General features: G+C 41.3%; 1 protein-coding gene across 5 annotated transcripts in view; it reads left to right on the forward strand.

The window, feature by feature from the left end:
• The first annotated feature begins 1,797 nt into the window (after positions 1–1,797).
• The window catches only part of CD3H18orf25 (chromosome D3 C18orf25 homolog), an 85,297-nt gene continuing 65,495 nt past the window's right edge, over positions 1,798–21,599 (forward strand). For all 5 annotated transcript variants that reach the window (XM_042963064.1, XM_042963065.1, XM_042963069.1 and 2 more), the window contains exon 1: positions 1,798–2,070. The gene's annotated coding sequence lies outside the window, so the exon portion shown is untranslated. The remainder of the gene's footprint in view (positions 2,071–21,599) is intronic.

Genomic DNA, 21,599 nt, shown 5'->3' on the forward strand with positions numbered 1-21,599 from the left:
TGGACTTGGATTATTTGTGTTGGAGTCCAGTACTGATGTGTGACCTTGCCGTTCTGTGCCTCACTTTCCCTTTTTGTCACCTGGGGTTGGTAGTAGTACCAAACTCATAGGGTTGTTGTGAGGATTAAATGACTGAATCCATTTAAACTCACGGCGCGTGCACACACACACACACACACACTGCACAGTACAGTGCCTGGCACATAGTGGGTATTAAAAAAAAGTTAGCTATTAATATAAAATGATTATCAATTTATTAGTTTAGCCATGGATGGAAAATTCTCATGCTTGTGCGCAGTCAACATACATGAGTGAACTGGGGCAGCTGAAGCACCTGATCTGATGGGGACACTGATGTTAAGGGGAACGTGGGGCTAGTGCTGTGATTTTCATAATCTCCTCTTGGGTAGTGGTCACCCCAGCTTCCAGCTTGGTTCCTGAAAAAGTAAAGACCTTTTACATGTTCTCCTTAAGCTCTTACTTATTCATTTTTCAGAACCCTGCCTTTGGGAGTGCCGGTCCTTTGCTAGATCTTGAGTTATAAAGTTTGTTCTCAGTACCTCTTCTCTCTCCTTCTAAGCCCTATACCAGCCAGGTAGCCAGCACCCACTTCACCTTTCCTCCAGGTTCCACGTATAGCACATTTCTTTCAATCACAGACGTCAAGAAAATGTCTCAAAAACTCATAGAATGCACAGATGCATCACCCCTCCCACGCTGAAGTGCAAATGAGAGCAGTGACTCTGAAGAGGTGGAATTTGGGGTGTCTGCAGCCCATAGGGGAGAGCAGGGTCTCCCTGGCTGATCCGGTTTCACCAGCAGGTGGCGGTCTATATGCCAGGCCTGTAGGGTTCCTGACCAGAAAACTCCAATGGGATGTTGATGCTACTGCAAGAGAAGAGCACAGCCGAATTTTCACCAGCCAAGCTGTCACCATCTGCAAAAAAGTGGGGAGAAAATGTTACAGGAAATACTAGGCGTTCAGGAAGAGACAAGCGACATGCACTCGAGAAATCAGAAAAGACTTTATTTTGCACCAGTGCTGGCCCAGCAGAATCACCTCCAAAGGCTGAGCACCCAGCTTGGGTTTTATTGATCCTTTATACATGTGTGCTTCTGGGTTGGGCAGGACTAGTACAGTCAAGCTTCTGGTTCCTGGTTGCTGGCTGGAGCAGGCAAGGAGGGAAGAGGCAAGCAAGATTACAGAAGCCAAAAGCACGCAAGGGAGTCCAGGCTCAGACAACAGGCTGGCCCTTTTTATTTGCTCTTACCGGCTTTCCTTTTCATTCCTGTTCCCCGTCCCCCCTCCCCACCCCCCTTGATTCTCAAGCTGCTGTAGCCAACTTAGAGAAAATCAGTTTGTGGGGGCCAGGGAACTTTGCTGCCACGAAAGGAGCGGTGAAGAGTCACTCAAGGATTCAGACACTAGGAGCTCCCTGAGGGAAGGCTTCAGAAGGGGTGAATAGTGAGAAGTGCACTGAAAAGGGAGCACTGTCCTTCTTTTAGGGCATTATCCTTGTCTTGCATTGGCTGATTTCCGACCCTCTGGGAAGGACATTTCCGGAAGGGAGCTGCCTCATCAGATGGATGGAGCGCGGGAAAGGAGCCCGGGAAGCTGGTTTCCGCACGCTGGGCGCTCTGCAGCTGGAGGATTGCGTCTTTCTGTCCGCTAGATGGCGCTGTCTGGCTTTCCCTCGGCTTCCCGAGCCAGTCCCTGGAGGCCGCCGCCGCAGCGGCCGCTCTAGCCGACCGGCGCGGCCTCTGTGGTTCCGGGCGGAAGTGAGGCGCCGAGCGGAACGGCCTCTGGTGACATTTTCTCCGGGCGGCGCGGACGAGTGAAGGGACTTGGTGGTGGAGGCTGTGGAGGTGGCGAGATTCGCCTTAGCCCCGGCGGGGCTTTGACTGCGACCCTCTGCTCGCCGCCGGGGCTTGTGCTGAGGAGGAGAAGGCGGCGGTGGCCGTCGCGTCCCGAGTCACCGCGGCCGGGGGAGTCCCGGCCGGGGGGTCGGTGCGTGCCCCGACGGGGCGCGCGGAGCGGGCGAGGAGGTGCAGAGCTGCCGCGGAGCGCAGGTGAGGCGGGAAGGTGCGCAGGGCCGCGGCCCGGCTGCGGGTCGAGCGGTGGGACCGGGCTGCATCCCGGGGAGGGGTCGGGTTGAGTCGGAGGGGTTCGGGCCGCGGGTGTGGGATCTGCGGCGCCCGGGCGCCGGGGTCGTGACGGGCCCGGCCGGCGGGCGCCTAGTGTTCGCGCCCGGACTTGGCGGGAGGCGCGGCCCGGGTGGGGGCTCTCGAAAGGAGCGGAGTCGCCCGACGCCTTGTTCGCCCGCCCGCCCGGCAGTGACCCTCGGGTCCTCCCGGCTTCGCCCAGCTGGCGGGCGGAGCTCCCTCTCCTGTGCCGCGGGCCGCGGGTCCCTGTCCCCGGGGCCTGAGAGGAGGCTGGAGATGCCGCAGCCCGCGGGCTGCGCGGGGGAGCCGCTTTTCGGCCTGGAGTTGTCTTCACGCAACTTTCCTGCGTCCCGGCCCGCCGGGGAAGCGGCGGCGGCAGCTCTGCCAACTCTGCCAGCTCCGCGACCGGGGATCTGGCGCCGACACCTGCCCCTGCTCCCGGGAGCCCAGGCAGCCGCCCCAGCGCCGCGGCTGCCGCGGCCTAGGAGAGGGAGAAAAAGCTTCCTTTGGCTGGCGCCGCCTGCCTCTCGGCGCTTCCACTACCTTGGGTCGGCAGACGCCTCCAGTCGATGGAGGGATGTGTCAGCCTCCAGAATTGACGTCTGGTGGAGAGTTTGTCAACTTTCTTTGGAAAATCGGCGCAAATGTTAAACTGACGGATCCCAAATCAAAGATCATTGTCTTCTCTGGCTCTTCCCAAGGAATTTTCACTTCTCCGCAGTAGCGCTTCCTACTTTGTAATTAATTTCTTATAGCACCGACCTCAGTTTATTGTTGGGGCAGCAGCCCCCACGAGAACAGCAGGTTATGCATTCTCTCACTAATTTACTTTCCTTTAATTTTATTTTACTTATTCTGAGAGAGAGAGAAGGGGAGACAGGATCCCAAGTAGGCTTCCCGCTGTCAGCGCAGAGCCCCATGGAGGGCTTGAGATCATGACCTGAGCGAAAATCAAGAGCCCACGCTTAAGGGACTGAGCCACGCAGGTGCTCCTTATTTTCCCATTTAAATCGTCCTCTCTGCTGTGTTAGAATAGAGTCTCTCAGGTTGAAGGAATGAACGTCTGTGGGTACTTGTTCTTCTAGCTTGAACCGCCTGAGCAGTTTATGCTTAGATGTGCTTTTCACTTCTTGACTGAGCTTTTGCTTTCTGAATCCTTCCAGCCAGTAGGATGAAAATCCCACTGGTGATGCTTTGTCAAGGTTGGACCTCTTAATTACAAATACATCTGGCAGTTTTGCCTAGCCTGTTATTGTGTAGTGTAGTTGAGCACATGCTAACAGTTTGAATCACTCCCTTTCTTCTCCAGGGATATTTTAAGGATGGAGGCTATTCACTTTCTAATGTAGTTTTGCTGATCTAGGCAATCTGGATTCCTCCAGCAAGAGCATTGCCTTTTGGTTTAACAAGCATTTTTAGAGGCCTACAATTGATAGTTATTACCTGATGTCCCGAGGAGTCATAACGCTAACCGTTTGTTTGTAGGAAGTGTGATATTTTGGTTGTCTAATTACTACGAAGTGTAATATTTTAGTTGTCTAATCTGGCAAATATGATGCCTCATTTAGTGCTTTATGCACAGTAGGTGCTTAGTAAATATAAAACTGAGTTAAATTTTTAATAGAAGTTAGTTCAGGAAACTAAAATGGAATTTACTGCAGTGACCTATGCTACTTTGAAAAGGATCTCAATGAAATTTCATGCAGTTCCATTGAGAAATAATATTTTTAGCCATTTTTTGGTAAATTTTTAAAATGTTTTTATTTATTTTTGGGAGACAGAGACAGAGCATGCGCAAGAGCACAAGTGGGGGGAAGGGGCAGAGAGAGAGGGAGACACAGAATCTGAAGCAAGCTCCAGGCTCTGAGCTGTCAGCACAGAGCCTAATGCTGGGCTCAAACTTGTGAATTGTTAGATCATGACCTGAGCCGAAGTCGAATGCTTAACCAGCTGAGCCACCCAGGCACCCCTTTAGCCATTTTTAAATGAGAATGCTTTTCAGTATGACTGTACTTTTTTTTTTTTTTAATGTTTATTTTTGAGAGAGAGACAGAGACAGTATGAGCAGGGAAGGGACAGAGAGAGAGAGAGAGAGAGAGAGAGACAGACAGACAGAATCTGAAGCAGGCTCCAGGCTCTCAGCTGTTAGCACAGAGCCAATGCAGGGCTGGAACTCATGAGCGGTGAGATCATGACCTGAGTCGAAGTCGGATGCTCAACTGGCTGAGCCACCCAGGCGCCCCATACTTTTGAAACTTCAAGCCATATATTTTTTCATAATGTTAACATGTAGATGTAAACTTCAATACAGGTGTAGACAACATGAAAAGCAGAGAGAAGCTGCAAGGTAATTATACCTGAAGCATCAGCTAAATGGTTTCTTAATGAAACAATTTTTTCTGACATTTTTTTGTGGAAAATGAGTGGCTTGGATTTTGGAGCTGGAAACTTTCCCCATTGCTAGCTTCATATTACATTCACAGTGTAGTTGTTAAATTCCTCACTAATTTAGTGTATATTACTCTTAAATGCATTTATGAATGAGTGCCATAAGGCTCTTTGTTTTATACTTTTCATGATTAATCCCAGATCTGTATATTAAGGATAAATTCAGCTTTAGATTCTGTTGGAACTGAGTGTTCACTGTATGTTCTTCAAAGATTTTATTTGATAGTGACATTGGTACTTTAAGGCTCCTTACTATATGACTGGTAACTTTTATGTAACTTGTAAACTCATTCAAAGAATTGTTTTGCTGGGATATTCAGTTTTACAGTTTTGTTCTGACATGTGCATGAATAAATTTGATGTATGGGCAATTAGAATGTTTTTTGTTTTGTTTTGTTTCTTTTTAAAGTTTGGAACTGGTATGTACTAGACACCCAAACCCTACGTTTGTAATTTTGACAAACCATCTTAGACCTTTCTGATTTTCCTGCATGTAACTAGGGATGTGAAAACACATGTGTGTTCATGTTTACATGCTTATAATTGACAGTACTTGAGAGAACCTGTAAAATAGGCTACTTTTGGGGTGCCTGGGTGGCTCAGTCAGTTGATCATCCGACTTTGGTAAGAGTATGATCTCACGGCTCGTGGGTTTGTCTTCACATAAGTTTTTGTGCTGACCGCCTGGAGCCTGCTTCAGGTTCTTTGTCTTGCCCTCTCTTTCTGCCCTTCCTCCGCTTGTGTGCTCTGTGTCTGTTTTTCTCTCAAAAATAAATAAATATTTTTAAAAATGCTACTTTTTAAATTTTTACTTTTTCTTTTTTTTTTTTTTTTTTTTTTTTTTTAAGTAAACTCTGCACCAAATGTGGGGCTTGAACTCATAACCCCAAGATCAGGAGTCATATGCTGTAGTGATTGAATCAACCAGGCGTTCCTAAAAACGTGCCATTAATTTGTTTTCTTTTGAACCCTACTGATTTTGGTATTCTGTATTATTTTAAGAAAGAATCTGGGGTCAAATAAATTTTCTTGGATAGCTGTAGTAAAAATGAAATAGACAGTAATAAATGAGTAAAAAGCTGACTGTAGAAAGGGGGAAGAGCTATTGAGAAAACAGGACAAACAGGACACTTATTTATTGATTACTTTGTGCCAGTAGTGCTCTAGTTGCTAGAGCTATGCTTGGTGAATAGGATTGAACAGGTCCTGATGCTAAAGGAACTTAACCATTTAAACCGGCATTTGTGGGGCACCTGGGTGGCTCAGTAGGTCTGACTTTGGCTCAGGTCATGATCTCACAACTCATGGGTTTGAGCCGTGCGTCAGGCTCTGTGCTGACAACTGAGTCTGGAGCCTGCTTTGGATTCTGTGTTTCTGTCTTCTCTCTACCCCTTTCCCCCCTCCCCCCCTTCTCTTCCTCCCTTCTCCCCCCCACCCCCACTGCCCCTCAAAAATAAAACAAACATTAAAAAAATTTGTTTAAACCGGAGTTGGGATGGGTTTCCAGGTGGGCATTCTAGGCTAGGTAACAGCCTATGCAAAAGTCATGAGTATCAATAATCTTGACTGGTTAAGTGTGACCAGTGCCTTCAGTTTACAGAGGGTTAGGTTGTGAAGGTACCTTAGTCTGCTAATAAATTATTTTCTTCTTTTAGGGAAAAAAGGTTCAGGTGGAATATGAAGGATGCAATAGGCATTCCTTTTAAAAGATTTTCTTCATCCTTACGTTCAATGAGTAGAAATGTTGCTGGTTTTCTTTATTTTGGGTTGATTGTTATTTGTCAGACTGAAGTAATTTGATAGTTATTTTTCTTTAGTTTTTAAATTCTAGTCTTAAATTTAAATTTGACTGTTGTTTTGAAACTTTTCTAAATCTTTTAGCATTTATCTTTAATTGTACCTATATTCCTTACTCTTTCAGGGCTCATGATTGAACTTAGGGGAAATAAACAGTTTTCTGCTTCTGTGTGGGCAGCTTCTCAGCACAAGTGGGATTGATGTTCAGTCAGTTTTCACACTCAGCCTACAGGTCCTTGTGGTAAAAGGAAGGAGCAGGGTGAAACTAAGAAGTATTTCATATTCCTTCTATATTTCTGAACTAAGGGAGGAAATGTGTGTTATATATATTATACATATTTTTCATAATGTTAGCAGATGATAATAGTAGACGTGGTTTAAAAATACCATAAAATAACCAACGTGACTCACATTTGATGAGTGTCTTTTTTAGGTTTTGTGGCTTTATGGCGCTCATTGTCAGTTTTGATTCTGTTCTCTTTCATGTCCCTATTCAAAACAAGGATTTCAGCCTTTGTAATTTAATAGCAAAAAGATACATGGTATAAACCCTAACTTACTAGTTTGAATTTATTCAATTTAAAAACTACCTAGATGAGTATTTTCTAGTTAACTGAAGATTAATTAAAAGTAGAAACCGGGGTGCCTGGGTGGCTCAGTCGGTTGAGCGTCTGACTTCAGCTCAGGTCATGATCTCGCGGTCCGTGGGTTCGAGCCCCGCGTCGGGCTCTGTGCTGACCCCTCAGAGCCTGGAGCCTGTTTCGGATTCTGTGTCTCCCTCTCTCTCTGACCTGACCCTCCCCCATTCATGCTCTGTCTCTCTCTGTCTCAAAAATAAATAAACGTTAAAAAAAAAAAAATTAAAAAAAAAAAAGTAGAAACCAACCACAGAATTGACTTACGTGTATGTGTATGTGGGTTGTTTATACCTGATTAAATTAAAATCCCATTTACTGAGTAGGTGACAGGTGGGAATGGGTGGAAAGATGAAAGAAACCATTTCTGCCTAAGGTACTCAAATCTAGTGAACCAGATGACTTCTGAGTTTCTTTCCTGCTCTAAAATGTGAAGAAAAGTTGGGTGCCTGGTGGCTCAGTCGGTTAAACATCTGACTTCGGCTCAGGTCACGATTTTGAGGTTCGTGGGATCTGCATTAGGCTCTCTGCTGTCAGCACAGAGCCCGCTTTGGATCCTCTGTCTCCCTCTCTCTTTGCCTCTCATCCACTTTTTTCTCTGTCAAAAATTGAATAAAAACATTTTAAAAAAGTAAAGTTTTGGGACGCCTGGGTGGCTCAGTCGGCTGAGCGTCCTACTTTGGCTCAGGTCATGATCTCATGGTTCAAGCCCTGTGTTGGGCTCTGTGCTGACAGCTCAGAGCCTGGAGCCTGCTTCAGATTCTGTGTTTCCCTCTCTCTCTGTCTGTCCCCTGCTTGTGTTGTCTCTCTTTCTCTTAAAAAGAAACAAACATTAAAAAAAATTTTTTTTTAATGTGAAGAATAATGGGCTATAGGAGAAAACGGTACTGTAAAACAAAATAATTATAGTGTGGAATTAGTCTTTTCCTTTATAAAATCAATTTGTTTCACTGATTTATTTTTTAAAGTTTATTTGTCTGAGAGAGAGTGTGTACACAGGTGGAGAAGGGGCAGAGGGAGTAGAGTAAATCCCAAGCAGGCTCTGCACTGCCAGCGTGGAGCCCGATGCGGGGCTCCAATTCAAACTATGAGATCATGACCTGAGCCAAAACCAAGAGTCTGATGGTCAACCCCCTGAGCCACCTAGGTGCCCCTCTTTTGTTTTTGTTTTTAAATGACATTTTTCTTAAATGGGTCTCTAAGTGTAAAAGAAAATGCGGACTTGAGTGTTCTTTTTTGTACTGCCAGTTCGTTTACAAAATACTTTTTCCTCTGCCTGGATTTCAAGTCCAAGTATTAGTAAGTTCTGGTCATTTGTTCAAAGATTACCAAAATTAAATCTGTTGAAACTTATAGCAGTCATATCCAAGAATGTGGATAAATTAGGGTTGTGCTTGAGTAATTTAGAATATTAAGTTTTCGGGGCACCTGGGGGCTCAGTCGGTTAAGCATCTGACACTTGGTTTTGGCTCAGGTCACCATGTCATGGTTCCTGAGTTTGAGCCCCACATCGGGCTCTGCGCTGTCAGTGCAGAGCCTGCTTGGGATTCTCTCTCTCTCCCTCTCTCTCTGGCCCTTCCCTGCCTGTACCCTCTCTCTCTCTCAAAATAAATAAGCTAAAAAAAAAATTAAAAAATTTAAGTTTTCATTAGCATGGCAAACATTAGGGAAACAAGATATGGACCAACGTGTTTAGAAGTTATTTTTTATTGAATTGTCTGGTTAAAAAAAAATAACTTTTATGATGTTCTGAGTCAGCATTTTGCTAGATGCCTTATAATTAGAGAAAGGTATTGTTGGGGATAGGGAAGTTGGGTGTGGACTAAAACTCTGGGAAAACAGAACTGTTTTCCTTTCTGTGTTAAGAACAAAAACCTCATGTGGTTAAGATTTTAAGCAGTATCCTGTCTGCCTTAGTTTAAAAAAATTTTTTTTAAGTTTATTTTTATTTATCTTTGAGAGAGAGATAGAGAGCAAGTAGGGGAGAGAGAGGCAGAGAGAGAGGGAGACAGAATCCCAAGCAGACTCTGTACTGTCAGGGCAGAGCTGGACCCCGTGGGGGGTGGGGGGGCGCTGGCTCAAACCCACCACCGTGAGATCATGACCCAAGCCAAGACCAAGAGTCAGATGCTTAACCAACTGAGCCACTCCAGCACCCCTGGCTGCCTTCGTTTTAATCTAACATAGAAGCATAGTTTATTCTTACATCAACACTTTATCATCAAGGGTTTCCTATTATTTTACTCCATTGCAGCCCCCTAAATGATTTGCTCTGGTAAGTTTTTGGTATCATTTATCTTGGGGACCTCAGATCCCACCATGTGGTGACCCATCTTTATGTGTTCTGTATTCTGAGGGAGATAGAAATAGCCAGAGCAGAAATCTTGGAGAAAATCTAGAACCTGTTCTTTATCCTTAATTTACACCAATGTTGCTTTTGAGTAGAGGGTCTCTCATTAGCCATGGTGCCTTCTCTGCATTTGGTAACTTCCTTGGCTCTCGATGCTGGTTTATTCACAGCCTGGGGCTGGGCCAGATGCATGTCAGTAGTGGTAGTATCTGTAACATGAAGTGATTTGAGCAGCCATTATCACTCTTGGCCTATTTATAGAGCTTATATCAGTGGAGAAAAGGTTGGCTGGCAAGCAAGCAAAGTTGCTCTCTTCCCGTGGTTGCAATCTCTCAATTTATATTTCAGTTTGGATAGGCCAAATCCATTCAACCGCATTCATTTTTAACATTCCTTTTCAGTACTCCAATCTTTTAGCACTGCAGTTTCTTAGTCAACTTCACTTTTTTTTTTATTTTATTAAAAAAAAAATTTTTTTTTAACGTTTATCTATTTTTGAGACAGAGACAGAGCATGAACGGGGGAGGGTCAGAGAGAGGGAGACACAGAATCTGAACCAGGCTCCAGGCTCTGAGCTGTCAGCACAGCTGACAGTGTGTCGAACTCACGGACCGCGAGATGATGACCTGAGCCGAAGTCGGCCGCTCAACCGACTGAGCCACCCAGGTGCCCCATCAACTTCACTCTTAAGGAAAAAGCCAAACAACTATTCCCACACTGAGAATAATTAGCAATAATTCTTTACTATCATATAATATTTAGTATTCAGATTGCTCTGTTGTCTCATAAATGTATTTTTATACTTAACTCAGATTGAGTCAAATAAGGTCTGTAATGTTTTGTAATTTAAAGGTCCCCCACTTTGTTTTTTTCCCCTGGCAAATTATTTGTTGAAGAAAATTTTCCCAGTTTGAATTTGCCAGTTATATTCCAATGGTGGTATTAAACGTGTTCCTCTGTCCCTTTGGTTTCTTGTTATTTGGCTTTAGGTTTAGAGGCTTGATCAGATTCAGTTTCTATAATGTATAGTCTCTCCTTTTTCTTTGAGGGGGGAAAATATTTTATAGGTGATGTTGAGTACTTGCATTAGGAGGCACTTAATGTTTGGTTCTCTGTGGTATTAGCAGCTCTTGATAATCACTGCTGAATTCCATTACTTAATTACTCATAACTCCTCACTCTGAATGCCCTTCATCATTCCCGGTTCTAGCCTTTTATACTGTACCTTGTTTATAGCCTCTTCGACCTCTTCCATTTGAGAGCTAAGGGAAGGGATGGATTGCTGTGGAGAAGAGGGCTATTTCAACTATATTATAGTTTTGTAGGAGTTTTTATTTCAATCCTGATCTTTGGTTACTGCATTGTCCATTTTATCCATGCTACAACTTCTCAGTGGAAAACTAATCCCAAATGCAACAAATAATCAAAAGAAACCTTTGAAAAGCAATATTTGTTTTGAGATATTAGTGCTTACTTAAGATAAGGGTACTATTGTCATTAAAGTAAGTTATTGTTTATATATAAAAATTAGAAACAAGGTTAATTTTTCTACTTCAAAGGATTTGGCAACACCACCATTAGGGACATAATGGAATCTCTTCCTAGAACTGAACATCTAGGAAGAGGGGGCTTCTTTTTGATTTATTTTTATATCCAAGTTGATAGTACTGTTAAGGTGTTTCATTATTAGTCATGGTGATTTTTTAAAATGATTCTTCAGTTCATCAATTTAACAAATATTTATTAAATATTATGTATTAGGGCGCCTGGGTGGCTCAGTTGGTTAGGTGTTCCACTTTGGCTCGGGTCGTGATCTCACAGTTCACAAGTTCTGAGCCCCGCGTTGGGCTCTGTGCTGTCAGCTCAGAGCCTGGAGCCTGCTTCATTCAGATGCTGTATCTCCCTCTCTCTCTGTCCTTTACCCACTCAGGCTCTGTCTCTCTCTGTCTCTCAAAAACAAACAGACGTTAGAAGAAAAAAATTAAAGGGGTACCTGGGTGGCTCAATTGGTTAAGCGTCTGACTGTGGCTTAAGTCATGATCTTGGATGGGTTTGAGCCCCATGTTGGGCTCTGTACTCACAGCTCAGAGCCTGGAGCCTGTTTCATTCAGATTCTGTGTCTCCCTCTCTCTCTGCTCCTATCCCGCTCATGCTCTCTCTCTCTCTCTCAAAAAGGAACCAACATTAAAAAAATTTTTTTTAATTAAAAAAAAAAGCAAAACTTCAAAACACCTTAACTTGGGCTCTGTTTTTTTGTTTTTTTTAAAGTTTTTAGGTGCAGGGTAGTCAGAGTTTGACAAAGAGCTTAGAAAATGGTTTTAAAGACTCACAACTGATTGTCATGGATTTTTTTTTTTTTTTTTAACTTTGGTCTCAATTATTAGGAAGGCTATTCTTATTTAAAAAAAGAGCAGTAGATACAAACTGTAATCTATTTTATATCATAACTGTCTTGGAGGCAGAAACTTCTCTCATTGTTGGTGGGAGTCTCATGATTTTTTTTTAAGTTCCATTAACATAAGAAGTATTTTTACAACAGTGTAGAAGTAGTCTAGTTGCTTTGATTTTCAGTGCTAGAAGAGTGCATCATTTTTGAATCATAGTTTCAGTGATAAACACAGTTGAATATTTAAACTGTAAAGAAACCCCACAATTTTTGAATTTTGAAGGCAAGCCTATTAAAAAAATAACTTTAAAATATTTGTTTAGACTGCTGTGAGACTATTTATTTATTTTTTAAAGATTTTATTCTTGTGGCGCCTGGGTGGCTCAGTTGGTTGAGCATCCGACTTCGGCTCAGGTCATGATCTCGCAGTCTGTGAGTTTGAGCCCCGTGTTGGACTCTGCGTGACAGCTCAGAGCCTGGAGCCTGCTTCGGATTCCGTGTCTCCCTCTCTCTCTGCCCCTCCCCCTCTCATGCTCTGTCTGTCTCTCTCTCTCTCTGTGTCAAAATAAATAAACATTAAAAAAATTTAAAGATTTTATTCTTTTTAAGTAATCTCTACACCCAACATGGGGCTCAAACTCACAGCCCTGAGATCCAAGAGTTGCATGCTTCACCGACTGAGCCATCCAGGTGCCCCTGCTGTGAAGCTATTTAGACTGCAATTCCCTTGCTTAATAAACTCCTTCCCTATTAATATGTCATAGTTTTTACTTTTATTGGTTAATTGGTATGCCGTGAGCATAATTTTAAGTAAGTGTGGTATAGAAAAGTATATCTATTTTTTTTTTCAAATATAAATATACTAAAGAAATGGTGGTTTGGGGGTTTCTACAAAGTAAAAACAATGGATATTTGTTTTTAGGGAAAGTTATCAAAGGAGTAGCCTTGTTTACTTCTTAAATGTAAAAGGTAGATATACTTTGATTTACATGAAATAAGATTTTTTTTGGTTAAAATTTACTTACTTTAAAAAATGTTTATTTATTTATTTTGAGAGCGAGAGAGCCATCAGGGAAGGGACAGAGAGAGAGGGAGACAGAGAATCCCAATCAGGCTCTGCGACTGCCAGCACCCAGCTGGATGTGGGGCTCAAACCCACGAACTATGAGATCATGATCTGAGCTGAAACCAAGAGCTGGACGCTTAGCTGACTGAGCCACCCATGCACCCCATAGACATACATATACATGTATATGTATCTAGCAATCTCTACATCCAAAGTGGGGCTTGAACCCATGACCCTAAGATTAAGAGTCACATGCTCTTCTGACTGAGCCAGCTGGGTGCCCACAAAAGATATATTCTTGTATAATTGTGGCAAAACCAAATTATGAAGTGGCTTAGTATTTATTTAAACATTGATAGTTTGTATTAGTTGAGCCATAGATATAAGGAAGGAAAAAATGTCATGCCATTTGCTTTTCCTGTGGCCGCAATTTTGAAAAAATAATTAGTTTCTTAAGTCTTGTATCATTATTACGCATATCTGAAAGGCATGTGCTAAGCTATGATGCATTTGTAGATAAAGCCAGTGCTAAAGGGCAACTACACTTGTAGCAGAGTTTGTCTTTAAAATATTTATTTATTCATTCATTTATTGAAAACATTTTTTTAAATGTTTATTTTTGAGAGAGAGACAAAGAGACAGAGCACTTGTTGGGGAGGGGCAGAGAGAGAGGGAGACACAGAATCTGAAGCAGGTTCCAGGCCCGAGTTGTCAGCACTGAGCCCGACAGGGGCTGGAGATTGTGACCTGAGCTGAAGTGAGCGGCTTAACCGACTGAGCTACCCAGGCGCCTGTATTTATTTATGTAAAAAAATTTTTTTTAACATTTATTTATTTTTGAGAGACAGAGACAGAGCACGAGCAGGGGAGGGGCAGAGAGAGAGGGAGACATAGAATCCAAAGCAGGCTCCAGGCTCCGAGCTCTCAGCACAGAGCCTGATGCGGGGCTCCAACTCACCAACCGCGAGTTCATGCCCTGAGCTGAAGTCAAGACGCTTAATCGACTGGGCCACCCAGGCGCCCCCTATTTATTTATTTTTAAATGTTTATTTATTTATTTATTTTCAACGTTTTTTTTAAATTTATTTTTGGGACAGAGAGAGACAGAGCATGAACGGGGAAGGGGCAGAGAGAGAGGGAGACACAGAATCGGAAACAGGCTCCAGGCTCCGAGCCATCAGCCCAGAGTCTGACGCGGGGGTCGAACTCACGGACCGCGAGATCGTGACCTGGCTGAAGTCGGACGCTTAACCGACTGCGCCACCCAGGCGCCCCTTTAAATGTTTATTTTTGAGAGAGTGCGTGTGAGCAGGGGGTGGGAGAGCAGAGAGGGAGACAGAATCCCAAGCAGGCTCTGCTTTGTCAGTGCAGAACCCAGCTTGACTCTGAGCTGAAATCAAGAGTCAGACATTTAAGTAACTGAGCCACCCAGGTGCCTCTGTCCTTAAAATTTTTAAGTGGTTGGGAAATTATTAAAAATAAAGGATTTTAAAATGGCCAGTTTTTGAAAAAGCAAAATGTCCTCAAGATTTTATTTTAATGAAACTTGTTTTTTAAACATTATATCTACAGGCCCTAGCAAAATATCTTTTACTTAATAAATACTGAATAGAAGTATATGTTGTTCAACAGATATTAAATGTCTGCTTTGTTGGGTGTTTTTCTAGATGCTACGGTGAGACAAGTCTTGTGACCTCTTGTATTCTATGAAACAGAAAATAAACTATAAATACACAAATGAGCAAGGTAACTTTAGATCCCTTTTAAAAAATGGAGAATAATGGGGTATGGGTGAGAGGTGTTTAGTATATTTATGGAAGGCCTTTTTTTAGGTGAGTTTGAATTGAGATCTGAAATACAGTAGCTATCCTGCCTTCCTAAGAGTGAAGGAACGTGCTTTCCTGGTAGTGGGAACAGCAAATGCAGAACCCCTTGAGTCAGAAAAGATCTTATTTACATGTTGAAAAATCTGGATCCTAATGAAACAAAATGATGCTGAAGTGAGACTAAAGCAGTACATGCCTCGTAGGCCTAAAAAATTTTATTTTAATTGTAAGGAAATGTATGTAAAAGAAACTGCAAGTCTAAGCAAGGAGCAGTCTTGTTTACCTTCTTCAGTGTACAATGTAGATATACCTTTATTCACTCAGGAGATATATTCTTGTATATTTGTGGGGAAACCCCAAATTTTAAATATTAAACCTCAAATACATTAGGAAAACTTATTTTGAGGAGCCTGTATGAAAGCCTTATTTTTAAAATATATAACCTATGGGGCACCTGGGTGGCGCAGTCGGTTAAGCATCCGACTTCAGCCAGGTCATGATCTCGCGGTCCGTGAGTTTGAGCCCCGCGTCAGGCTCTGGGCTGATGGCTCGGAGCCTGGAGCCTGTTTCCGATTCTGTGTCTCCCTCTCTCTCTGCCCCTCCCCGTTCATGCTCTGTCTCTCTCTGTCCCAAAAATAAATAAAAAACGTTGAAAAAAAAATTAAAAAAAAAAATATAACCTAAATTATCTTTTGTAAAGATCCAGATGTTGAGAACTTTCATTTTGGTTGAAGGAGGCTACTTGGGTAGCACAGTCTAGTCTTAGGTTAAGAAGCAGGTTGGAAATTCAGAAACTGTTCTACTAAATATATCTATCTGATTCTATCTAAATATATCTTGGCCATTGACCTACATATTCTTTTCTTAGAAATGAGGATTATACATTTCAGGTTAACTATGAGCAATAATTAATAAAAATAATTAAAATGTTCTGGAAACCTAAATGGAATTGTTTAGGAAGTTGTCAGTGTGGGCAGACCACTCATTCTTTGTATCTTTTTAAATTACAGCTTTATAAAGGGTCTACAAATAAGCAATAAAACATTGATCAGTTTCTTCTTCTTTTCTTTTTTAAGTTTATTTTGAGAGAGAGAGAGCATGCAAGTGTACCAATGGGAGAGGGGCAGGGAGAGAGGGAAAGGGAGAATCCCAAGCAGGCTCTGAGCTGTCAGCACAGAGCCCAGTGCGGGGCTTGATCCCACAAACTGTGAGATCATGACCTGAGCCTAAATGAAGACTTGGGAGGCTTAACTGACTGAGCCACTTCAGGCATTCCTCATCAGTTTCTTTTTTAAAAGTAATAGTGACTGAAGCACTCTTTTAGTAGGTTTTTCGGTTGAAATTGCCTACGTATTATTTTTTAAAATGTTCCTTGAGCCTTTTTGAAACATTGAGGTCTTGGCTAATTACATGGTCGAATTTTATGCTGTGTCTGAAATTGACTATAGTCACTAGTAGCAGTGCTTGGAGGCACTAGGATGCCAAGATACAAGGGCCAGGGTAATGCAGGGTAATGCAGATTGCTCTCGTGTTGACTTTTCAATGAAGTCTGCAAGTAGATCTGTTTTCTGTATACAGTGACCCCTAGCTCCTGCAATAATGTTTACGCAGATGACTGTACCATATGTGTACTGTAGCACCACATGCATTTTTAGAAAGCAAAAATGAGATCTGATAGGTTCATTTAACTTTGATAAATCCAAGGCACAACTGGCCTCTAGCCTGTTTGGGGCTAAAAACTCATTTGGTATCATCTGGGCACTATTTTTCTCTTCGTATACTGGCTTTCTACTGCTTTTCTTCGTGGGCTTCATTTTTAGCCAGACTTTTCTTTTATGAGGGCAAAATTGGTTTTCCAACAGCTCCAAGCTAACAGTTTCCTCAGCATTTAGAAAAAATTAATAGAATTTATATTTCAGAGTAGTTTTAGATTTGCTAAAAAATTGAGCAGAAAGTGCAGAATTCCTGCATACCCCCTCTTCAGTTTCCCTTTGAATAACATCTTGCATTAGTTTGGTACACTTGTTACAATTGATGAGCTAATATTGATACATTACTAAAGTCCATGTTTACATTAGTTAGGCCCCACTTTTTGTGTTGAAAAACAGATACCATAACACAGAATAACAGTTCTGTGGATTTTGACAGATGCCTAATGCCTGTTGGTCATTGTGGTATCCAGCAGAATAGTTTCACCGCCCTAAAGATTTCCTTTGCTTCACTTACTATTCCTTCCCCTTCTCCATTCCTCTTTGGCAACCATGAATTTTTTTTTTTTTTTTTTTTTTTGGGCAATTTATTTTAATAGACTTTTTTTTTTTTTTTAAGTAGTTTAAGGTTCACAGCAAAATTGAATGGAAAGTACAGAGAGTTTTCCACGTACCCCTTGGTCCCACACATGCTTGGTCTGCCCCATTATCAATATCCTTAATCAGGGTGGTACATTTCTAACAACTGAGGGACCTCCATTGACACATCATCACCCAGAGTCCATAGTTAACATTAGAGCTAACTCTTGGTGTTGTATAATTTCTGGTTTTGGACACATAATGTGTATCCACCATTGTAGTATCACACAGAGTAGTTTTCACTGCCCTAAACATCCTCTGTGGTCCACTTGTTCATCTTTCCTTCCTCTGAGCCTCTGGCAACCACTGATCTTTTTACTCTCTGTATAGTTTTGCCTTTTCTAGAATGCCATATAGTTTGAATTATAGAGTATATAGCCTTTTCAGATTGGCTTCTTTTACTTAGTCACATACATTTAAGTTTTCTTCAGGTCTTTTCGTGGCTTAATAGCCCATTTCTTTTTAGTACCGAATAATATTCCATTGTTGGGATGTACCATAGTTTACTTGGTCACCTGCTGAAGGATGTCTTGGTCGTTTCCAATTTTTGCAGCTAGCCTGTAGCATTTTTGACTGAAAACACAATATTGAAAGCATTCTTTTTCTTGACTTTATTACTGTCATCTATAGCAAATATTTATCCCCCCCCGCCCAGGTGGTTTCCCCCTGTAAGGGTTTTATTATTAGCTTTTCAAAAGATGGCAAGTGTTAGAGGAAATTTTTCTCCTAGGCTAAGATAAGAATAGTTCTATTTTAAAAACAGTAAAATGCAAATTAAATGTTTCTCCATTGTTAATCTAGCATTGACTGGTTTACAATCAGTAAATTGTAAGTGAAATTAATACTCAAAATAACATTCTTAGTTTAGTACTTAACTGTAGTATCATTTTGTAGCTGGAAAATGTGCTTAGTGAGGTTACATGACTTGTCCAAAGTCACATAGGCTTCAGATAAAAACAAAGGTCATATTACTGTAAGTCTTCTGGGTTTTGCATGGCACTTTGCTCTCCTTTTACTTAATCCTAACATTTTTCGGGGGAGGGAGCACCAGTTAAATATTGTATCTAAGTGGTTCAGAATCTACAGATTCTCTGTATTAACTCCTCTGTGTAATCTCTATTTGTTTCTCTGACTTCAAAGCCCTTACGCTTTATGGTTTAGCAAAACTATCACCTAATTGTTTATGATAAATTAAGAGTGATGGATTGAGGGTTGTCAATAGCAAATATTTATTGAGTGGCTCGTTGTTTTAAGATACAGTGCTAGGCGGGATGTACTGTGGAGTGATGATGACTGATAAAGAACTTGGACTCTGGAGTTGCTTCTGAGAAAATCCTGACTCCAGTATTAACTTTGTGAGTTTGTGCAAATTCCTTAACTTTGCTTCTATCTGTAAAATAGAATAATAGTATTTACCTTATGGGGTTGTTGGGGGTGGGTTAATGCATTTAAATGCTTAGCAGTTTTCTGGAGATTAAAGAGTGCTTGACTTTAATAGTGTTACTGTTTTTATACATATGAACAGATGTAGTGTATCCTTGGGCATCAAACAGTTCCATGCAGTCATCCAAAGGCTGGATAATTTGCAGTTATTTTTACAAAAATGTAAGATTAGCACTAAAATACTACTAAAACTACTCCTCTTTCCTACATAAATGCTATGTATTGAGAAGTGTCTAAGTAGTGTGCTTGGGCAGTCTATGCTTTAGACTTTTTAATGTTTATTTATTTTTGAGAGCGAGAAAGACAGAGTGTGAGCAGGGGTGGGGCAGAGAGAGAGGGAGACACAGACTCTGAAGCAGGCTCCAGGCTCTGAGCTGTTAGCCCAGAGCCTGACACAGGGCTCAAACTCATGAACCGTGAGATCATGACCTGAGCCGAAGTCAGACACGCAACCGAGCCACCCAGGTGCCCCTATGCTTTAGACTTTTTAAAGCATTATGTTGTTTCATATATGCACGTGTTTCTTTTAACCTTCAGAATGTGTATTTCTACTTCCTACTCCTTTTTAACTTTTACAGATTAGGAACTGAAGAACAAAGGTTGAGACTCATCCTAGGTTATACAGTTAGTGGCAGAATGAAGATTAGAACCCAAGTTCCTGACTCCTACCTAAATTATTTTTTTCTTCTCTACTTTGCTGCATTTCTTTTTCTTTTCTTTTCTTTTCTTTTCTTTTCTTTTCTTTTCTTTTCTTTTCTCTTTTTTCTTTTCTTTCTCTCTTTTTTATTTTAAGAAAGAGCAAGCATGAATTGTGGAGAGGGGCAGAGAGAATCTCAAGCAGGCTCCATGTTCCGTGCAGAGCCCAAAGTGAGGCTTAATCCCACGACCCTAGAATCATGACATGAGCCAAAATCAAGAGTCAGATGCCCAACCAGCTGAGCCACCCAGGCGCCCTGCTGCCTTTCTTCTTCATGTCATTACTTACACATACAGTGAGAGGTGCACAGAGAAAAATAGAGAAAATCGTAGCCGATTGTCAAAGATGAGATTTTTTCCAGTTCATTGTTTTATTTGGTCTTAGGAGTGCCAAGATTACTTTAATATTCTTGGCAGGAAAATCCCTCCCCAACCTCTGCTGAGCTTAGACCTCAATATGAAATATCTAGTGCTTCTCCAACATTTCTTTGGATGTCTCAAAGGCACTTTAGAATCCGTAAACCTAAAACCAAACTCTTGATGTCCTTTTCTCTTCCATTCACTACACAGGTCCTTTCATGTTCTCTTAGTGATTGGTTCTACTGTCAGTCTAGTTGCAGAATCCAGAAACCGAAGACTTGCCCTTGACACGTGCCTTTCTCACTCCGCATGTTTGCTCCATGATCTCACATCCATCCACATCCACATGTTGCCAGAACCATTAGTCCAGAGCTACTGTAATTTTTTTTTACCTTGCCTTTGAATTGTTCTACTGACATTTACTTGTCTCCTTTTCCATCCTGTCTCCACGATGCAGCCAGAGTGTACAAATCAACTTAAATCTATGTCTCCTTCCTCTCTTTGTAATAGTGGGTTCCTATTTACTTTTGGCTATGTTACATTCCTCTTTCTTTTTCTCTTTTTATGGTGCCAATATATCTTCTCTCTGACATACTTACCACAGTAGTAAATTTCATGTTTGTGTGATTATTCAGTTGTGTGATTATTCATTTGTCTCTTTCTTAGACTTTACTGTCAGGGAAGTACTGCATATTTCCCAGTGCCTGGCACAGGTACTCAATAAATATGTGCCTAATACATGAATGGATTCAGATAACATTGTAGACATGTTACAATGTTCGTTCTGTGAGGAACTTGAAGTGAAGAGGAAGAAGAGAGAATAGAAAGGTTTAAAAAAATACTGTTTCTTGAAATTTGACTTTGAAGTTGTGTACTAGGTGCTTTGCATGTGTTACTCATTTTGTCCTGCCAAGGACTGAAGTTTTAGAAACAAGGAAATTGTGGCTTAGAGAACATCAATAATTTGTCAGTGGATACATGGTGCTTCAAATTAACTTTCTTTTCTTGCATCAGGAATGATGTTCTTAGGAACTTTTGTTCTCTTGTTGGAAAGGTGTGGATCACCCTATCTTATGGCTACCACTGTATTGAATTAGTGTTACTACCATATTGTATGAATGCTGAGAGTAACATTGATGAAAAGTGACTGACAGCAGTTTTATTTATGCAGGATTATTGTCTTTGCTAACATAGACCTCTTCATATTAATCTAATCAATTTTAAGTTATCTCAAATGAAACTTTGAAATCCCATCTTGGGTTTTGAGTCCAGTGCCTCTGACCTTTCTTGCTTTTAATGTTTTTTCTCATGTCTCTCTTGGTATACAGTTTTAAGATTCTGTGGTAGCCCATTTTATCCTTGCTTTTATTTATTAAAATCATTCTTACCTTTCCAAACCCATATTTTATTATCTTCTTCATAGATAGTTTTCCTGGTTCTGATCTGGTGAATGTCTGGAGTTGTTTATACCTCTCCTGTAGCACTTCCTTAATTTTGCACTACTTGTTACATTCATCCAGTTCATTTGTGTGAGCTGCTTACTGTCTTTAACTGCTCTGAAACACTTAAATAGTAGGTTTTCAAGCCACAGATTTGTTTCTGATTATATCTCAGTGTGAGTACTGTGATTTATTCATTTTTGTAAGCCCAGACCTAGTTGCTTGACATAATAGGTATTTGATACATATTAGTTGAATTAAATACCCTCTGCCCTAGTTTTTCTTTTAAAAATGGTTTTAATATTTTGAAGAGTTTGAAGAGACATATAACAAGATCAGATTTTAGTTTTTAAACAAAATAATTCTGGCTGCATTTGTAGCAATCAAGAGTGGGTATGAGGAGACCACTATGATTATTATAGTAGTCCAGGCAGTAGGGAAATGAAAATGCCTGAAGGATATTTGGGATATTTGGGTGGCCAAATTGATAGGATGTGGTGTTAAAATGGAATTTGGGGGTATCCCTTTTGGATTTGATAACAATACAGAATTAATTACACATTAAGTGCTTGCTAGAGGAAAGGCAGGTTTGGGTTTTTGTTTTTGTTTCTTTTTAAACATGAAATTTGCAGTATCTTTAAG

Source organism: Panthera tigris, chromosome D3, assembly GCF_018350195.1.
Source record: "Panthera tigris isolate Pti1 chromosome D3, P.tigris_Pti1_mat1.1, whole genome shotgun sequence".
In the NCBI taxonomy this organism is placed as follows: Eukaryota; Metazoa; Chordata; class Mammalia; order Carnivora; family Felidae; genus Panthera; species Panthera tigris.